This window comes from Balaenoptera acutorostrata, chromosome 6, assembly GCF_949987535.1.
Source record: "Balaenoptera acutorostrata chromosome 6, mBalAcu1.1, whole genome shotgun sequence".
Lineage (NCBI taxonomy): Eukaryota > Metazoa > Chordata > Mammalia > Artiodactyla > Balaenopteridae > Balaenoptera > Balaenoptera acutorostrata.
The window spans coordinates 48,917,234-48,939,136 of record NC_080069.1 but is presented as its reverse complement, the minus strand read 5'-3'; positions in this window follow the sequence as shown (position 1 = coordinate 48,939,136).

The following is a 21,903-nucleotide window of genomic DNA, read 5'->3' as shown; positions in this document are numbered from 1 at the left end:
TTGGCTTCTTGAGAACCTGGGCCATTGGATATTGGGCTGTACCTGCCCAGCTGCCCCTATGTGGTCAGCCTCTGTGGCTCAGGCACTTAGCCCCTGGCTTCCTGTGGTGGTTGGGCCTCTAGCCAGGTGCTGACTTCCTTAGGGATAAAACCATGGGATCAGGTCACTTTGCCAAATGATCGGCCTGCCCACTGCCTCTTGGTGTTCAGTGGCCCATAACATTGGGCACTAATGTTGGATGTGTCAGGTTCTTTTGTTGGTTAACACTTCCTTGTTGATGTATAGACCTTGCAAAAAAAATTTTAAAAATCTACATGTGAGATTAAGATACAAAGGTACAGAACAATGCCATCATTCATATCATGCTACACATTTGATAAATACTCAGAAACATAAAATTAAGTTGCAAATGCTCTTAGATTAACTGGTTAAAATAATCTTTCAAATGCCAAGAATGTGACAAAAAAGAAAAATAGCATGCCTGGAGTGATGTAAAAAATCTCAAAAGAAGTTGAAACATGAGAGCAAACTGTTTCGTAACCATATTATTTTATTAAATCTACTTAACGACTTTATGAGAACGATTTGTGTGGATAAATGAGAAAACTGAGATGCAGAGAATAGCTTGTTAAGGATTATGTAACCAGTAAAGTAGTAGAGCTGGTTTTTGTTTTGTTTTTAACCATCAAATCTCAGCTAATTTAGTGCCTTTCGGTATAGATTTCGTACCATCTCGTTTCATGGTTTGGAGTATCCTATCGGTGCTCCTGATAGGTGAGATTGCTTTAGATAGACTTGGATGAATATTATCAAAGTATTCATTTACTTTTTCTTGGAGGGACTGTGGTGTGGAGAGGAAGCTTCGGATGCTGAATAAGGGAAACAAAATTCCCATATAAGTTTGCTTAAGTCAGTGTTTCTCAGCCTTGACTGTGCATTAGATTCACCTGGGAAGGTTTTTTTTAAGCCCTACTGATACCTGGGACCCACTTCAGTCCAGTCAAATTACAATCCCTAGGGAATGGAGCCTGCACATTTAAAAAGGATCCTAGGTGATTCTTATGTGTAGCCAGGCCTGAGAACCACTGGCTTAAGTTAACATTTCGACGCATTGAAAATCAGATTCTAACAGGATAAAGCAATTAGAACAGGTGCTAAGTCAACCCGCTAAGCGATCTGTGATATCAAAACAAGTAATCTTCCGTAGGAGGTAAAGAAAAGAACTCTAATCAGTCATTAAGAAGGACCGATGGGATCTGTACCTCAAGATGTTATTCCAGAACGTGAGAAATGAATGAGCTCTCAGTTTCAGTATTGGCATTGAAATCTCTTACTAGTTCAGATTTTAAAAATGAGAAGAGGGGCAATAAATAAGGAAACTCTGTGGGGACTGATGCTTTGGAATCTTCCTGTGCTTTCATGTTTGTGAAGCAGTGTCTGATCAAGAATGGCATGTCTGCATATTAATAGAACTGCAATCAGAGAGGAAGCCTCCTGTACCAGGCACGTGCGCGGGGCTGGGGACACACTGAAGCCCATCCCTGCCTGAGAGAATTTACAGTCTATCTGGAAAGACTGGATATGCATCAGGAGTGACCCTAAAATAATGTGATGGAATCCTCCAAATACATTTAAAACCTAACTCCTCATTTAAAGTCATATCTTGTGGTTAAACGATGTTACAGTTAATCATTGTAGGACATCCTAAATGCTAAATGAGTGTTACATACCACAAATCATAGCATATTGTGAAAAACATGATCTATCATCACCTGTTTCCCTTATCTATGCTTCCATTGAATACCAACTCGTCAATTTTACCTTTTTAAAAAAATTTTGAAGTATAGTTGAGTTAAATGTTATATTAGTTTCAGGTGTACAATATAGTGATTTGATATTTTTATAGCTTATACTCCATTTAAAGTTATTATAAAAAATCGGTTATTTATTTTGCAATATGACTCAATTCATCTTCACTTTATCTTCAGTGTCTTTAGTTTGGGCATTTCTTACCTGGACCATAGGAAGAATCTTGTACCGGCTTCTAGCTTTTTTGAATTCTAGTCACTCTCAGGCTAGAGGAACCTCAAGGTGGCTCCCCATTGTCTTCAGGAAAAGGTTTACGATCTAAAGCGTGGCACACAGCCTTATTATTCCAAGACGATTCTCAGACTAGCCGCATTTGCCTCATCTGGCAGCTAGTTAGAAACGCAGAATCTCCGAGGCTCTATTTCATACTGCTTCAACCAGAACCTGCATTTTAACAAGATCCCTAAATTATTGGTGCACATAATAAAGTTTGGGGAGCACTTGTGTGTCATAGGGCTCTTACGATCTGGCTTCAGCCTACTTTTCTTTCTTTCTTCTTCTGGCCATTGCGTGTTCCAGAAATATCAAACATACCTCACAGGGACCTTCTCAACACTGTCCTCTTGGCAGATACCAACTGTTCTGTAAAGATCTCTCTCTCGAGTAATTTCCTTTGTCAAGTGTTCCCTATCACTTTCTAGAGAGTCAGTCCTACCCTATTCTGATGACTTTCATTGTGTATGGAAGACTCCAGTGGCGAAATTGCTTCTTTACCTGTTGCTTTCGCCCACCAGATGGTTATTGCCTAAAAAGCAGGCATTATGTGTTTCTCATCTCGATATCTCTGGTTTGTAGTACAGCAAGGCACATGGCACTCAGCATTTCAGATTTATTGCTCAGAATTTGGTCTGATAAAAGCCTTTACCTGCAGATGTAATTCTGCTTCAGCTTCTGGGATAGTCAAGCCTGAAGAGTATTTTAAGCTATCTTAGTCCTTGTAAGTTGAAGATTAGTGTTAATTTTCTTCAGTAAAAGCCAGTGGGTATCCATAGTTTTCCAACTTAATAGCTTTCCTCTTTATCCACAATGCCTTCATTTCTGCCCAGCCTTTTGAATTTGGCTTTTAGGTTGAATCTTAGTTTTATAACTTGGAGTTGTAACATAGCTCCAACATCAACGGGAGAGTAGGGAACAGCTGGTCAAGGGTCATCTGTCCTCACTGCCCTCAGGGCTGGCAGCTCTCTGCTCTTTCCTTGCTACCTTGAACCCTGGGGTCTTTTGCCAGGCTGCTTATGGTTTCATCTGCCTAGACACTCTCCCTCCTGCTTTTTCTAGGATGCTCTGCCTTTTGTGTGAATTTCCCTACCTTTTACTTCCTCCATAAACTATCCAAGTTTTCCCAAGGATAGGGTTGCCAGGTTTAGCAATTAAAAATAAAGGATACCCAGTTAAATTTGAATTTCAGATAAACAAAGAATAATTTTTAAATATAAATATGTTCCAGATTTTGCATGGGATATGCTTATAGTAAAAATGATTTGTCATTTATCTGAAATTCAAATAGAACAGGGTATCTGTTGTTTTATCTGCAGCTCTTCCAAGGGCTTAATCTTTGAAAAACTCACACCCTTTATCTTCCTGAAGTGAGGAAGTAGAACTGTTACCAGTTTGAAAGAGAAAGGGAAAAATCCAGGGGGAAACAGTCACATGTTAAGATTTCATGATATTACCCAGTTGAAATAACTATATTGAGCGTATATAACGTACACATTTTCAAGCAAAAGAGAAATCTTTAGTGGTATACAGAAACTTTGGAAATCTTTCATAGGTAATTTGCATTTTCAGTGAAGTTGGCTTCAGTAAAGTTGGGCGGCAGCAGAGAGTAGCAGTGAAGGGTGCGTGTTATGGACTCAACCCCTGCATTCTAATCCTGACTCCACCACTTACTAATTGTGTAACCTTGGGGAGGTCATGTCTTCTGGGCCCCTCAGTTTTCCTCATCTGTAAATGGAGATAACAATTGTATCTACCAAATAGGGATTTTTTTTGAGGATTAAATGAGCTAGTCCATTTTCTCTGGCACATGGTAAGTACTCAATAAAAGGTTATCTGCCAGCACTACTCCTACTACTAAATGGTTATCTCTAGTCAGTGTGCTGAACATGTTTCTAGGAAGCACTTTTTATTCGAATATCAGTACATCTGAGAAGAATAGTATGGTGGGAGCAGGACTTCAGACATAAGTGTGGTGTGAAGTTTGCCCCAGGTGATTTAGATAAAATGCCTCTGGTCTTCCTCAGCCCACTTGACTACCACTGACTTGAGGTGTTGCATAAAACAAAGTCACGCAGAATGTCTTATACTCCTGAGATCCAAGTGAATAGACTCTTCACATGTATTCAGCATCTTCATCAAAATGAAATGTTTTCAACTGGCTTTTGCCTTTTAAGAGGTATACAGAGGACAGGGTAGAGGAAATAGAGTAAACGAGGCGCTCTGGTTGCGTTAACCTTATTTTCCAAACAAATTAAGAGAAAGACAGATGCACTGACAAAGGCATATTTTATTAATTTTTAAAAATATTTATTTATTTACCTGGCTGTGTCAGGTCTTAGTTGCGGCACGCAGGATCTTTGTTGCAGCATGTGGGATCTTTTGGTGTGGCGCGGGCTCTTTGTTGCAGCACGTGGGCTTCTCTCTAGTTGTGGTGAGCAGGTTCTAGAGCACGCAGGCGCCAGAAAGCTCAGGCTCAGTAGTTGCGGCATGCGGGCTCTCTAGTTGTGGCACGTGGGCTCTCTTGTTGTGGTGTGTGGGCTCCAGAGCACATGGGCTCAGTAGTTGTAGCACACAGGCTCTCTAGTTGTGGCGCATGGGCTCTTTAGTTGTGGCACATGGACTCTAGAGCGTGCAGGCTCAGTAGTTGTGGCGCATGGGCTTAGTTGCCCCTCGGCATGTGGGATCTTAGTTCCCCGAGCAGGGATTGAACCCACGTCCCCTGCATTGAAAGGTGGATTCTTAACCACTGGACCACCAGGAAGTCCCGTATTTGATTAATTTTAAATGCATGCTAAAATGTGTTCATTTGAACAATTTTAAAATTAAATTAATATATGCCTTTTACTTAGGTTTTTTTTTGTTTGTTTTGTTTAAGTATTTTTTTTAATTTTTCATTTATTTATTTTATTTATTTATTTATGGCTGTGTTGGGTCTTCGTTTCTGTGCGAGGGCTTTTCTCTAATTGCGGCAAGTGGGGGCCACTCTTCATCGCGGTGCGCGGGCCTCTCACTATCGCGGCCTCTCTTGTTGCGGAGCACAGGCTCCAGACGCGCAGGGTCAGTAATGGTGGCTCAAGGGCCTAGTTGCTCCGCGGCATGTGGGATCTTCCCAGACCAGGGCTCGAACCCGTGTCCCCTGCATTGGCAGGCTGACTCTCAACCACTGTGCCACCAGGGAAGCCCTACTTAGGATTTTTGAAATTTAAATATATAAATAATCCTTGATAGTTATAGGAGAAAAGGCAGTGAAGATAAATAAAATAGGAAAAAAACCTACAAAGATGAGATGGAGATAAGCAGTGGAAATATTTTGTTGTAGACATGTGATGTTTTAAATAACTAGACTATCTGTACAGTGTAAATATATATATAAAACCAGCAAGCTATTTTATGTTTTTTAGCCTGATCTTATCACTTAACTTGGTCTTGTAAACATAAGTTATTTTTTATATATAAGTGTTATTAATGCAAAAGACTACAGTAGTCTAAGATAGTCTGAAGAATTCTGAAATGCATAGTTATTACATGGGTGAATTTGATCATCATGTTCCAAATGATCTGCCTAATATTTTAGCAAGTAACAAAACCACTAGAATTTTCACAAGATAATATGCGAAATGGTCATAATTTTGTAATGCTAAAATAATTAAAGCAGTTATAATTATTTAATGTTTCTGTTAAATGTTAATACCCTAACTCATTCACTTATTCATTTATTCTTTTATTCAGTTATTCAGTCAATCATTTAAATATCATTGAGGACATTATAGCTGCTAGGTCTATAGTGATTAATGAAATGGACATGGTGCATGCCCTCCCAGAGCTTAAAATCTAATTTGACAGTAGATAATAAACAAATATACAAACAAATTAATGTATAATTGAAAATTTTGATAAGAAAAATTGTGTGTTTTGATTATAGATAATCTAGCCTAAGATTAGTGATTAGGGCAGGCTTAGACATAGTATGACGTGTAAGAAGTATTGTACTTGTTGCTCAATATTCTAATTCTCATCAGAAACCAGTGAGGAAGGTTTTATTATATCCATTTTGCAGATGGAGAATGTGAGACTCAGAGAAGTCACATAAACATACCAAATTATGCTACCATAAAATCTAATCATGGTGTGGGTTTTTGTTTTTACTGCTTACCCACTAGGGCTATTCCTGTTAATTGGGGTTTGTGTAATGCCAGAGTAGCCTGGAGTGATCCCTGGAGGTTAAAGTCACCAGATGTCCATAATTAGTAGTGACAGGCTCCATTCAATCTTCATTTCCCATCTTTTATTTATTTAGGAAACAACTCTGAAATGCATTTTAATGAGAGAGAGAACTAGTGGCTTTAGGACAAATTTTAGAATATTTGGAGAATGGATACATGAATGTATTTTAGCATCTTTCACAAACATGAATTTGGGCAGCTGAGATTTTGGGAAGAATAGAAGAGGGTAGTTCAAAGTCATCAGTGCTACCAAGCACCTGGGTTATGGTGACTACTGTGGAGGGCAGATCCCTGTGCTTGGGCAATCAGTGGTGCAGCAGACAGAATCAAGGTCCTACAGAAAGAAAAAGAAAAAAAAAAAACAACAACTCCCCCCAAAACAGGAATCTAAGATATGCACTTGAATGGGTGCTCACATCCCATAGGTTTAGAAACCAGCCTCAGAGCACCTGAGATCAGGACTAGAATCTTCCTCAGGAAACTGTCCTTTGTCTGCTTTAACACAGAAGTTTGACTAGGTAAAGGAGTCCCAGTGTTTTGCTGTGTATCATGGCATGATCATAGTGTATTTATCTTAGATAATTTCCCATACAGGTATTTTCAATTTTTCTTCCATGATTATAAACAAAAAGAAAACCCAATCAATAAGACATCTAATTGAATAGTATATCTTGTTGAACCTGGAGGAAACAGAATAATTAGCTATACAGGACTGTTGGCTGTAAACCATCTGAATGTTGGAGAATATTTTTCCACCTGGAGAGGTCTTGGAAAGGGTAGCTATGGATGACCCCAGAGGACTTTGTCCTCCTCCCTTTCTGTAGTTAGAGAGATTGAGAAGGGGCCGCTGATACTCACCTTGGCCAGAAGCCTACCCCTATGGAGAAGCCCCCTCCATAGTAGAGTGCCATCCTACTGCCATTGTGAGGAACGTACAACAATTTATTAGCCATCGGACCCACTGGATTGGTTTATATGCAACTGAGACACCTTCATCTTAACTCCGAAATGGTTAACTAAATCCATAGGGCTTGGGGTGTGTCTTAGATACTCTGTAAACCTTCTTAATAGTCAAGGGCAGGGGGCAATGGGATTTTGACTAGAACTGGTCTTGAGAACTGAAAGACCATTTATTGGTACAGTCTGTAAGGCAATTTAAGATTAGCTGGTAGAATTCTCTGTGTCCCAGTAGAGAAGTTGGATGTTAAAAAAAATAGCAAATTCAGTATCAGGTCACCTTTGAGTACATATTATGAAACTTTAAATACAAGTTACTTTCCTTCCTAGTGGGAGGCTGCTGAAAATTGCTAAGGTGACTCCCATTTATAAGGAACTGATGTAAAAGATCCCGGCAGCTATTGTTCCTGGTAATCAGTTGTTTCTCTCCTATCCTGAAAGTACTTTCAAGGTAGCTCATAAACAGGTTTACAGTTATTTTATGGCTTGCTGTTTAATAGTACCTCCCCAGTCTGAATTTTGCTCAAGATATTTTACCTTACTAACAGGGCTTGATTTATTGGCTCTATTAGACACGGATACCAAGTTAGAGAAAGCTTTGAAGTAGGTGTGTTTTTTTTTTTTTTTAATTGCACTAAGAAGATCCGCTGGATTTTTAAGCTCATATCTGTTACCTTGCATTTGGCAAGAACCAAGTCTATATTTTCCTTGAGAAAGAATAAAATGTGATTTAATTCCAGTACCTAACCTAGTACCTGGTATATAGTAGACACCCAATGAACACCCAATGAACATTTGTTTATTGACAATTTATTTAAAAATGTATTGGTTGCTTACTTTGACCAGACACCACATCTTACACATAAAGTCAGTATAATAAGTGCCCCATACTTCTATAGATGAAATCTATAGGTCTACTCAAGGTCATTATTATCCATGGAAGAAACATCTGTACAAATAATGGTAGAACTAAGTGGAGTAAGGTGAATGTTTGATGGCTAAAACCAAAGTATAGTTAAAATATTCAGGAGGGAAAGATTACTTCTAAAAGTAATAATGATAAACTTTATAACGAGAATTATCTCTATGCCCCTACAAAGTATGTTGCCAAGTTTCAAGTGTAAATGACATCTGTCTCCTCACTGTGACACCTAGGCTAAAGGAAACATTTAATATTGGAGCTATCCATGTTTATTTCCTCAACATCATGAAAGTTTGAAAAGCTTTGATTTTTTTTTTTAAATTAATTTATTTATTTATTTTTGGCTGTGTTGGGTCTTCGTTTCTGTGCGAGGGCTTTCTCTAGTTGCGGCGAGCGGGGGCCACTCTTCATCGCGGTGCGCAGGCCTCTCACTATCGCGGCCTCTCTTGTTGCGGAGCACTGGCTCCAGACGCGCAGGCTCAGTAGTTGTGGCTCACGGGCCTAGTTGCTCTGCGGCATGTGGGATCTTCCCAGACCAGGGCTCGAACCCGTGTCCCCTGCATTGGCAGGCAGATTCTTAACCACTGCGCCACCAGGGAAGCCCCAGCTTTGATGTTTTTTAATCACAGAGCTCTTTAGTCTTGAGTCTGAGCTTCAACAGATCTGTCCCATATGCTCACAACAGTGGTTGTTTTCTCCACAGAACAATGTGAGTTGTTAAAAAAAAAAAAAAGAGGAAAGTGAGGGAAAGGGAGAGAAAACCCGCTTTGTTGTGACTTTAGGAGTTCTCTAAATCAGTGGTCCCCAACCTTTTTGGCACGAGGGACCGGTTTCGTGGAGGACAGTTTTTCCGCGGACGGGGTGGGGGGGGAGGGGGGATGGCTCAGGCGGTAATGTGAGTGATGGGGAGAAGCAGATGAAGCTTCGCTCACTCGCCCACCACTCACCTGCTGCTGTGCGGCCCGGTTCCTAACAGGCTGCGGACCCATAGCAGTCCATGGCCTGGGGGTTGAGGAGCCCTGCTCTAAATGGACAGCAGTGATAGAACATTATACAGAACTTGAAAAAATGATACAAATGAAGGTTATGCGAAATCAAGGTCAATGACTTCTGATCTAATGTTAAGTGAAATAAAGCCAGATTCTGAAAATATTTATGAAAAACCGTAACAACCATGGTAAACACATACAACAGAGTATGTAGTAACATACTACACAGAAATAAATTCATTAGTAACAATTGCTTTAGAGTGGAGAAACAATGTTTTAAAAAATTTCAACAGTCATATTTTAACTATAAAAACATAAACGTTATTTTTTAAAGATGGAGTTGACATTTAGGAGAGACTGCCTTGCAGGGAAATGGATCCCCTTCAAGATGGCGCCAAGGAGGTGGGAGAAGATCTGTTTACTCAGCTTTAGACATTTTGTCGTAGATGATGGAGAAATACTTTAGCTCCTAATCGTGTGGCACTGTTGTTTCCATTTGATGGGTGCTTATAATACCAAAGTGTTTTCTGAGAGTGTTCTGAAACCGTTCTAGTCTTAGCGGGTTCGAGGTCTCACAGTTCAACCTGGAATCCATGGCTCATTGGAGGCAGGTTAAGGAGAGCACACAGAGCTGACTGCTCACGGAGACATCCCATTATTGACACAGAGAGAGCTCAGTCAGCACTATGACTGGCTGATGTGAATTGCAGAGAAGGTAGCTAGGAGTAAACTTCTGCAGCCAAAGTATCCACTAGCATTAGAAATCCTCAGGGTTACAAGTCTGCCTAAAGGCAGTCAGTTAACACTTTCCAAGTGTTAAGAAGATGCTGTGTTGGGATGTTGTATCACCTCTTTCCAGGATATGGCTGACTCTGCATTAGGATAAAACAAACACAATTCCACCTAAATTCTTTTTTTCTAATATATCTTCCAGAAGAGCATACCAGCAGTTAAAACTTCTCACTAATAAGTCCAACTTATAACACATAGTAGATTTATAATATAGGTTTTTTGTAGAGTAATAATAATGATGATGATGGCCAGACTACGTTCTTAGAGAAATGGTCTATTTATAAAACTTTCCCTTTATGCTTTCAGATCTAAATTAGCCCTTTTCTGTTACATGGCACAAAACTCTAGAACCTCAACTTATTTCTTGCCAGAACAGATTCAGAATGCCCTCTTCGAGCAGAACTTCGATCTTTATTTTTGATCCCTCTGAGACACACTTATATATGGGAGTCTTAATCTTGCTGGTCCCAACAAGGCTGACTTGTACTAGGACTTCAGTACATGTTTGTTAAATGAAATAAATTAAGGCTGATTTCTTTCTTCCTGTCTCCATAGCAGCCGCGTGTTAACGCTCCTCCATTGCGGTTGTGTCTGAAGTGTCTTGGTGGCTTGACCATGGCAGGGGTGACTGTCATGCCCCTTTAGGCTCCCTTTCTCTTAGGTAAGTCAGGCTTCACTTTTTTCTTACCCTCCTCACTCTGCATTCCTGCCCCTTCTCTTTACATTGGATTCTGTTTGCTGCATGGTCTTCAGCTATGATGCTCTTGTGTGTCTCTGTGGTTCGAGTACCTACCCCCCTTCTTTCCCTGGAGGGGACTTTGGAGGAAATGTCAGCCCAGTTTCATTTCTGAAGCAACTGGCATCTCAAATTCTGCCTTAAGTCACCTTAACCCAATTTAAAGCTTTCTTGTCCTCACAGCTTTTATAGATCAGCAGCATACGTATTGCCTAGCCGTCAGATCTAATAAGAGCAGACAGTCTTTTCTCTCTGAAGGTTCCTGTGGAATTGTCCTGCATCCATGTGTCATCTAACACAGAACGTTTTGTCAGGTTAGGAAAGTGAAATTCAAGAGTTTAAAAATAGAGGACATCCTCAGTGGAGTTGCAGCCATTGCCAGAGTTACCCTTTGTTCAAAAAGGGAATGCACAGACACTGCCTAGCTGGCTGGAGCAGCGCAGGACGTGTTGTTGACTCCCTTAGAGGCGATGTCTAAGACCACTGGTCCATCTGGCACTGACACCGGAGTTTTGACCACCCATTAGCACATTTCCTGGGCTGAACATTGCCCTTTGGCTGAACCCTCTAAACACAGTCTAAAGCTGCTGTTGCTTTAGACTCGAGTGTCCTATCAGCACTTTTTGTTGTTATTGTATTGGCCTCCTTTGGTTCAGATGCCACAGTACTATCCCGATAAGAGAAAAATTAGCAAAAGTAAATGAACAGGCTGGAGATAATTGTGTATAGCATAATTACCATTAGGTTAAAAATAGGTCCTGTGTTAGAAGGTTGTTTCACCTCCTGCGAGCACAGAGCTGACTCTGAATTAGGATAAAGCAAAAACAATAGCTCTTAAAATTCTGTTTTCTAATATGTCCTCTGGAAGAACATACCAGCAGTTAAAACTTCTCATTAATAAGTTCAGCTTGTAACACATAGTAGATTTATAATATAGGCTTGTTTTAATAATAATAATGATGATGAGGATGAAGGTACAAGGTTATAAGATAAGCATTTAACATATAACTCCTTCAATACTCTAAAGAGGCCTATAAGGAGGGAATTATTACCCCCATTTTACAGATGACAGAACTGAAGCTTAGAGAAGTGACTTCCTTGACTTCACTCAGCTAGTCAGTGCAGGAAAACAGGTGGTCTAATTGCAGGCTTTGTGTATCAGTTAGTGTTTTATCAGGGAAGCAGAGTAGCTATAAGTAAAATTTATTATAGGGATTAGATCTTTCTGAATTATGGGAGCTGGTGAAGTCTAAGGAAGCCATTGGCCCTGCATCTCTAGTGGTAGGTTTGAAGTCACTGTTGATAAGTCCTGAGAATTTGTTATAAGGGCGTAGAGGTATTTTATGGAACTATGGCCCCCAATAAGTGCCTACAATCAGCAACTGGCAAGGCATCGTGAATCGAGGTGCTGGTTCGTTCTCTGTCTGTCTGTCTCCTTCACTCTCTCAGCACAGACTTTTGTCTCCATTTGCTTCTGAGCATTTGCTGCATCTTCTCTTTCCCAAGCTTGACTTTTGTTTTTCTCTTTTGTGCATATGGTAGAAGGCAGACACTTCTATAGCTATCAAATGTATAGATCTTACATCAAGTGATCAACAGAGAACGACTTGATGCTATGAATCCTAATTCAGATTCCAGGATACAGAATCTCAGTGACCCCGCTTGGATCAAGGGTCCAATCAACTGTGACTAGGGAGGAGTAGAATGAAGACAAGGAGGGTCATGGGTGGGTAGCCTCCTCCAAAAGTATGTTATAACTGGGATGGTTCTGGCCCTATGTAAATAGTGAATTGAGGAAGTGGTAATGGAAATGGGGAGGACACACTTGCATCCACTCATTTCTGTAATTTGGGCCAGTGCAGTAGTGTTGGAGGTGAAGAGAGATAGATTTTGGACATTTCTGAAAGTTGACAGGCTTTGCTACTTGTTTCTGAGGCTGAGTCTCCTGAAACTGATCAGACAAGGGGGTTGAAATTTTACTTTTTAAGCCAATGTATTTATTTCCAAGTGGATGTGAAAATGAAAACTACCTTGGAAGGGTTACATTCTATCTGGATTTTCATGGTTTTCAGATAATTGTAGAATTTCTATAGAGATATAACCCAACTTCCACTTCCTGAATTCGTGAAAAGAGATCAGAGATACTGAGATTACAAAATCTTTTACATTTAATTATATTTTTAACCATAATCCCTCATCCAAATTGCATAGATCCTTTTGGAATGTGTTTAGAAAAGAGACTCATTGATCAGAACTCCACTTGACAGATTGGGTTAATCTTTAGTTTTTCAAGCGAATTAGGATTAAGCTGAATTATTCTCACTGTACTTTTAAATAACTACTCTCCCTCCCCAAAAGAACATGCATTTAAGTTGACAATTTCTTGGTTCTGATTCTGCAGATGTCTCTAGTTTGAACATACGGTGATTGTACTTACCACCTGTGCTGAAATTCTTGCAAACACTGGGGATTTGAGACCAAATGTCAGCTCCAAGTTTGATATTTATTGGCTTCAGTAACTCTTTCCTCATAACCTTCACTCAACCTTTAAATACTTTGAGATTATTATATTTGTTGGAGTGTTAGTAAAAAAGTCATTACACTGTTGTGGAGAATGATATTTGAGTAACTGTGATGACTTGTTTCAATTCTAGAATATTATACTTTTGTCATTTTGGGAATTTCTAAACCACTAACTCCTCTCCTTAATATACTGTAATAAATATATTTTTGTATTTTGTTATTTTCATTTTTTCAAAACAATTTCATCATCTTAAGTGAGTTTAAAGTCATTTACAAAAGGAAAAAGAGTAAAAGACTCTCCTTAGGCTCCAACGCATTTAACTTTCAGTACTGAAATACTTTTATGCTGTTCTTATTTTATTGCACCTATTAATATTTATGTATAGTTAAATTCCTTTATAATATTTTCCAAGAGACCAATCTTTAATATTATAGGCAGAACAATGTGAAATGTATAATACAGTGAATACTGAGACAATTTACAATAGTTAACCTGTACGTAAGACACTTCTTAGCATAATACATCAGAAAAAATATATATCTTGTCTTATTTCACAGACTGGAAATGGTCACTATAGCGAAGCAGGTTTGAAAAGAAATGGTAACAAGCTTTATAGGAAAGGGTGGAATAGAATGAATAGAATAATCAAGGGCTGAGAGGGACTACATTGACTTGATGTTTATGGACTTATTTTGGTCAGATGTTAAAAATTTTTATATCTGATCAAATGGGTACATGTGGATACATTTCAATTAGGTGATTTTTTTGTTCCTCTTTCATAAATGTTGAACATGAGTCGTAGACATACTAAGCAGCCTGTCCAAAGTCATTTAGCAGTGAACCACTAAAGGAACTAACGTAAAGAACAAAGCATTGCATCTTTTTTTTTTTTTTAAAGACAATTTTTTTTTAAGCAGATATTCATTTTTAATTATTTATTTATTTATTTATTTATTTTTGGCTGTGTTGGGTCTTCGTTTCTGTGCGAGGGCTTTCTCCAGTTGCGGCGAGCGGGGGCCACTCTTCATCGCAGTGCGCGGGCCTCTCACTATCGCGGCCTCTCTTGTTGCGGAGCACAGGCTCCAGACGCGCAGGCTCAATAGTTGTGGCTCACGGGCCTAGTTGCTCCGCGGCATGTGGGATCTTCCCAGACCAGGGCTGGAACCCGTGTCCCCTGCATCGGCAGGCAGACTCTCAACCACTGCGCCACCAGGGAAGCCCTGAACAAAGCATTACATCTTAATCCTTAGCTTTGCCATTATGTACTTGTCCCACTATAGGCAAATGACTTGTACAAACTTGGCCCATACTAGGTACTAAGTAAACACTTGCTGATTGACTAAAACACCAAGCCTCAGTTTTCTCATCTTTAAAGTGGGAATAATAAATTCTACCCATATAATGGAGAAAAATTATGATTTACATGAAGATCCCTGAAAAAGTTTATTGAGAAGGCAAACAAGAGCTCACTTGCCATATTATTTTAAAACAGAATGTAAAGCCATAGGAGACGTGTCTCCTTGTGATTAGTCAGCATGTGGTTGTAAAAGGAGAATATTGAAAACATCATAAAAATTATGGAGAAGGAAGAGAGGCCATGCAGACAAAGTTAACCTTGGGCAGAACAGAGGGTGACAGGAGCTAAGGATGGCAAAATGCAAGGGCACTGCCCTTTCTCTGCACTGGGAATAGGGGGATAACATTGCCCCTTTGCTTCTGAGTTCTCTGGTGCTCTGCTTCTGTTTCTGCTTTTAACCTGCACTTTTTTTTTTTTTTTCCTAAAGCATGCCATCATGTCATCCCAGTGAGGTTGCGGGTTCACTGGTTGGTTAGACTGCTGCCTTCATATCTCATCGCCAGCATATGGTCTATGGGGAATAACCCTTCTATTATTTGCACAGCTGTTCAGTAATATTACTTTAAAACATTACATGCACAATTATGTTCAATTATATAAAATGAATCTATTTTACCTAATGCTTATTCTCTAGGGTTTGTGCATCTTTAGTTACAGGAAGTTTAGCATGGAACAGCAGATGGTACAACACAATGTTTGTCAGCTAATAAATTTAAATGTCACGGCATGCTACATTTTTTAGCATATATCTCTATATATCTCAGTCAAATGCCTCAGCTTGCTTTTAAACAACTGTACCGAACTTCATGCATTTATGTCATTCTTTGGTGTGATGATGTGATTTTGGGGTAAGAGGGAGAGTGGCAAGAAGCCATAACATTTTCTCCTTTGTACTTTGGCTTGTCCCTCTTCCTCAAGGACTCCACCTGTCAGAGGCACCTCTGTGACATCGCTCTGTCCTTTCTCTAATAGGCTTTTCCAGTCCCTCACTTGCCCGATGATCGTGACACTGCCATCACATCTATCCCTCAATGCAGTTTCCCTTCCCTGGCTAGGCTGGCTGTGTGCTCTGCTTGCAGTGATTCCAGCAAACCCTTTAGTGTTGCCCTGTAGCACGGCATATTTACTCTACACCTTGTCACTTTTGAAATCTTTCTGTTCTACTAGCTCACGTGTTGGCTGGGGAGACAGGTGTTTGTATCTGACATGCAGACCATGGCACAGTTATAGATGGTCCCTCTCTCACTGAGAAGGCAGAACGCCTCTCCTCCAGTCCTTCCCTCCTGCCTTCTGCCCTGAATGGAAGCCCGCTTTTCTGAGAACTTGGTATTCTTATGCCTTTAAGGGCATCTGTTCTGAAACTGTCTGGCCAATGGGATTGTTAGCCAACATTTCAGAAACGGACAACTGATTGAAATAAAAAAAGGGGGTTATTTGCGGTTTGTTAGGACTGCAACCCGGGAGACACAGATTCAAGAGCACTTGAATTGTGTTCCACTGCGCTACAAAATGGGAGAGGCTTACAAAGGCAAAAAACTGCAAGGTTACAGTTAGTTGCATGAATTTTTTTATCAAGAATTATAATTGGGGCTGGCAAGAAGTAAGGGTGCTTATTAAGTAAGGATTGGTGGGGGTCTGAACAAGGGGAGACCTTGAGACCATAAGGTTGCTGCTGGCGGATGTTGTTCTGAATACTGCCAATGGTGTGCTTGGGTCTGGTACAGCTCAAAGAAATTTCAGGTTTTCAGTAGTACAGGGATATGTCTGGGACCAGATCCTCAATGGCTGCCTGATTCCATTTGTGTATACCTGAACTGTGGTTACTCCGCTATAATTTCAATTTGTCATCAGGACTCGGACTTCATTTCTTTGAGACTAAAGGTTCACCTTCTACCTGGATCTGAAAACTCCTGTGAGAGCATCATGCTTTTGAAATCATCCTGCTTTCTGCCTTCGGATTTGGCAAATTCCTGTTCATGTCCGACTACATGGGCTGCAAACTTTCTGAGCTTACATTGCCTTGGAAGTGCACCAGAGGACGCCTGATACCAGTGCACCAGGGTTTGCGCTGTAGACAGTAATGACATACCTGAACCCCAGGCTGTGCTAGGTGGTCTGCCTGCCTTGAAAGTCTATCTCCGTTCCCTTTCCATCTCTAAGACCTTCCACCGAGCAACTGCATGGTGAGATCCACTTTATATGAAGAAGTTCATCCCATCCCCCCCCTTCTTTTTATCTACATCACCTGTTCTGATTTATGGATTATAAATCAACTGAGTTTCATTGGCGACTGGGGGTGGGGAGGTGAAGGGCAGGACAATGAAATGATTAAGAGCCCAGACCATGGGGGTCGAGGTCTGTGTTTGAAACCTAATTCTGTCACATGGTGATTTTCTAACCTTAGTCAAGCTTTTCCTCTTTCTGAGTCTGCGTTTCCTCATTTGTAAAATGTGGATAATAAATTCTACTTCAGAGAAATGTTGTGGAAATTAAATGAAATAAATCATTTCAAGCACTTAACCGTGGTGCCTGACACAGAGTAAACACAAAATAAATAGTAGCTATTATTACAATGGAGTGAAACTAATTGAGAATCCAAATTTATTTATTTACTAAATGAACATATTGGGCTAATAATGGATAGCTAACATTTATTGAGCATGTGTGAGACCCATACTCTTCTGATGCTTATATTATTCTGTGGAGCTTATGTTCTAGAATTTCTGCAGTTACCTCAGTGTTGACTTCAGTGGACTTCTGGTATGTGAATCCAGCTGCGTGGGGTGGGGAGAAACACTGGGTCCAAGTTCAAATGTGGCTCTGCCACTTATTTTTGCATGGTTTTAACAACTCACTTATCCTTTCTGTTTTGCTTTCCTTGTTTTCTGATGGTGAAAATAACAGCTTCCTAGTAGTGAAATAATAAAGGTGAAATGCTTGACCCATGGTAGGGAATAATACTGCCTCCCCCCACCCCCATTCCTTTTTCTTTACTTCCTCACTTTTCTCTATTAAACTGACTTCCATATTTCTGAAATTCCTCAAATAGAGCTGCAGGTTTCTAGACTTTAGGTAGAAATTCCATAGTCTTCAATTAAAGAGATCAATGTTTATAACATCAGGGAAACTGAACTTTATGCTCAGAGAGGGCAGATATTTGACCTTGATCTTGTGTCTTGGTCCAGTGAGTTGTGATTCTGAGCTGAGTGCTAGAGGAGAGTAGTAAATGCTTAACTGGGAATTGCCTTGTTTTGTAAATCTGCATCTGCATCTTCTTACTCTTGCTCTCAAGTCTTAGAACATGAATTTCTGTGTGTTTTATCCACATTCTAGTCAAATCCTACCAAAGAAGACAAGACATTATTTTTAACATGGATGAATTGAAAAGAAAAAATAAATAACCATTGTTTTTTTTTGTTTTGTTCTTTTTTCCTTTTTAAAACAAGCCTGGATAGCTGCAGTCTAGAGGTTTGAAGCTTAGGCACTGTCTTGTCAATGATATAGAATCATCTAGAAGTCTACTTTGACTATTGCCCCAACCTGAGTACTGCCTAAGCACTGACTTACGCCAAACCTCTTCTCCTGTGTCAGCAAGCTTTTGATTTTGTGTGTGTCCATCAGCTAGGATATGACGGTAGAATATTTGTGGAGAATCTCAGTTCAGGTGACCTTGATGCATAGGGCTAATTCTCCAGGGCTGTCCAGTATCTGGAACTTCTGGCATCTGGCAAACATCACTAGCTTGGAGTTGCCTCCGCTGTGTGAACTTGCATTTATTAAACAGAAACCTAATCTTTAAACTTAATAATTTTGTTGAAGGAAGGAAACTTATTTCTTTTTCCTGGCTGGGGCTTTGGGAGGGTATCTGTCTTGTTATTGCTCCTCTCCTTGCTTGCTTTATGCTTTTATTGAGAGTTTGAATAATACTTTCAGTCTCCTCCTCTCCTTCCTTTGGGAAAGGTCGTTGTTTCCCCCTAAGTCTTAAAACTATGAAATAATGGTGATAGGGAGGCATTGGGACTTGAAGAAACTAGAGAAGCTAGAAAGAGAGCAGTTCCATTTTAGGACATCAGAGGCTCAGTGAGGTGATGGAGTTGTCCGGGCAACTGGAAAGAGAAGCTGGGTCTGGACCGAAAGGAGAGGAATCTACTAATCCTAGCAGGAAGTAATCAGTAGTAGGAAGTAATCAGTCCTGAAAAGTCAGGACGTAAAAGACCCAGACTTAGAAAAAACTGCCCTCAGAGTGCTGGTCAGAGTCGTCCAGCCTGTGGCAGGAGCAAGTGGGTGTTATTTTCCTGATGTTGGATCCTGGAGGGAGAGTGTAGGAATGACCCATGAAGTATAATGTTAGAAGGACATCTGGCCTCGGTAAGGGTAGGAAGGAAACTGAAGGAAATTGGTTGAAACTGCCTTCTTGGTTTGGGGCTTGGGTATGAACTTTGGTTACTTTTTTTGAGAAATAGTTTTTTCATCTGTTTTAAGAGTTCACACTCAGACATTCCCCCACTCTGTGCTCATAAATTGCAATGGCAGGGGACAAGAATATTGCCTGATTGGAAAGGGATAGGACAAAATATTTTAAGAGCCATGAAAGGTTTATGCTTTGATACAGGGATTTCTCTCTTGGAAATTGCTCTTAAAGAAGTAATCCGATAAAGGGACAAAGCTTTATGCACCATGATATTCGTTGCAGTATTGTCTGTCTTGGAGAAAATCTGAAAATTGCCTAAAAGTCCAATATTAGGAAAGCATGAAATAAGCTCAACAAATCGATGGACTGTTCTATAACCATTAGAAGTTGTAAATGAAGACTTTGCAACAATAGTGGAAAAAAATGTTTATAACCTAAAATGAAAGAAAACCTACAAATATTGTATGAAAGCTACATCCAACTGGGCAGCATTTATTTTCATGTGTAGGCAGGGATTAGAAAATGAAAATAAAAACTTTGTGATGGTGATGGGTATGTAGGTGATTTTATTTTTTATCTTTTCAATGTTCTTTACGACAATGTCTGTGCAACTAGAGAATGTTTTTTTGACAATGCTAAGGAGGAAGTGGCTTTTAGTGATTCTTACTTCCTGATAAAGGTGACCTAATTGAGATTTTGTCTACTCTGTTCAGTAACTCCTTGCTTTTTTCTTTGCAAGAGGCTGGGGTCAGTTATTGGGGGGAATTCCAGTGAGTTAAAAGCAAAATCTCTTGAAAAGCCAAGAAAATATTTGTGTTGAAATGTAGTTGCAGCAGAAAGACACTGAATGTGGGTCAAGGAGCAATTTTCCAGCGGAAGAAGTTGTTATTGTTCTTGGAGATGCTGATGAAAATATCAGGTCTGCTGGATGTCAGCTTCCTCTGGGGACAGTATCATGGATGAGGTTAGAGTGTTTGACCTTGAATATCCTTGAGAATGCACTGAGACTGAAGGCTATCCCTGGCTTGGTGTAAGTGGGAATTCTTGTAGAGATTTTGCAAATTCTAGTTATCCCATGGTCATGGTCAGATATATCTCTGGGCTAAAAGAATACACCAGCTCGGGAATGGCGAACCCGAGCACCAGGAGATGAGAAATGAGGTGCGTTTTAGAAACCTTTCCCGATCACACAGTGTACCATCCTCTGGGTTTCCCATGCATGTTTTCGCTGTAGGAAGATTCCCCCCCCGCCCCCAAAAAGAAAGAATACACCAGCTCAAGGGCAAGACTAGGCCTTAAGAAACCTAAGAAAGGCTGGTGCCCAGTCTAATCAGGAACTGCTGTAGAAAGTGGAAGCAACTGGAAGCAGAGGAGGTGAGAGAAGCTGCCCTGGAGGTCAGCACTGGTCGCCTTCTTCAAACAGGTGTGAGGGGGGTGGACTGAGTTGACCCCTGTTTAGGAAGAGGGTTGTGATAAGAACCTGGGCCCCTCAGCGTGGGGAGAAGGGAAGCATGGCAGGTGGGCATCGTGGTGGGACTGTTGTAGCTATTGTATTTCCTGAGGGTGCAAAATATGCTCTCAGGGCCTGATGTCTGCAATCTGCTCCTGCAGAGTCCCTGGATTAGAGGTCTTTACCTCTACACAGCCTGCACATATATAAGTGCACAGTATTTAAATGAATTCCTTCCTTTTTATGTGCTTCAGTGTGTGTGCCCACTAGGGGAACAGAGAGGAGGGGTAATTAGACATCATTTAGTTTAATATCTTCACTTTTTAAAAGAAACTGAAGTTCAGTAAGAGAAAACATAAAAGCCCTCCCTCTTCCTGTCCTGGGTCTCAGGCAAGCCAATCCTCAAATCCTCGCCCACTGGCTGCTTGCCTCTGCCAGGCTTTGATGCCAGCCTGACGGCCACCAGCAGGGGTTGGCATCTGTAGTTGTGTTTTCTGATTAAAAATATGGCTTAGGGAAGACTGGCAGAGGTCTAATGTACTGGGATGCGATTCGACCAGGGTTTTGGATGAGAGTGTGAAGATCTGTGTTATCCCAGGATGAAGCACAATGGAGGTATGAGATGCAGCCAAGTGATGTGGGGAGAAATTGAGAGCCTCGTGAGTGGAGGGGAGGGTGCGTAGAATCAAAGCACCCACGGGAGCCTAAAACACTGAAATACTGATTGCTCAGGTTCATGGAAAATGCAAATGGTCATGAGAAGCAAGCACCCTTATCTCATGGTGCAGAAAGATTGTGGTCCAGGCAGACTGGTTTATAATCCTGAAAACTCTCCTCTTCATCTGAGCTCCTAGGGCCTGAGGTTCTGTTGTCACCCTTGGTGATGTGTACTGGTCTTCAAAGTAGGAAGCACTTCAGAAATAGCATCTGATCTCCTTTGTCTTTTTAAAGGAAAACATTTCTTCTTTTTTCTTTTCTTCTCTTCTCTTTCTTTTTCTTCCCTCTTTTTTATCCTTAGCCTTGCACCCATTTGTTCTTCTGATGGAGACAATCACAGATGGGACCAAGATTAACCATAGGCAGGAGGCCAGAGCAGATGCAGGGGAGGGGAGTGGACCTTTTGTGGGAAGTGGGGAGCCAGGAAACATGGGCCACGTGTGGCTGAGTTTCCGTATCCTGAGTTAGGCCACTGAATCCCATCATGGAAAGGTGAGTTGCAGACTTGGTGAGAGCCCCCAAACCCTGGGCTTTTTTAGTTAGGGAAGGACTGAGTAGGCTGTTGGCATAGTCGAGTGGCAGCCTTTGGAAAATCAGTTTCAACAGCAGGAGAGAGAAAGCAGTGTGCGTTCAGAAAATGAGAGCCACTTCTGGAGCTTTGCACAAAGGGCCTCATGTACTTTGAGAAGGCACGTGGACTTTATTTGGATGTCGTCGTGGACCCCTCTGGCATCAGCCTG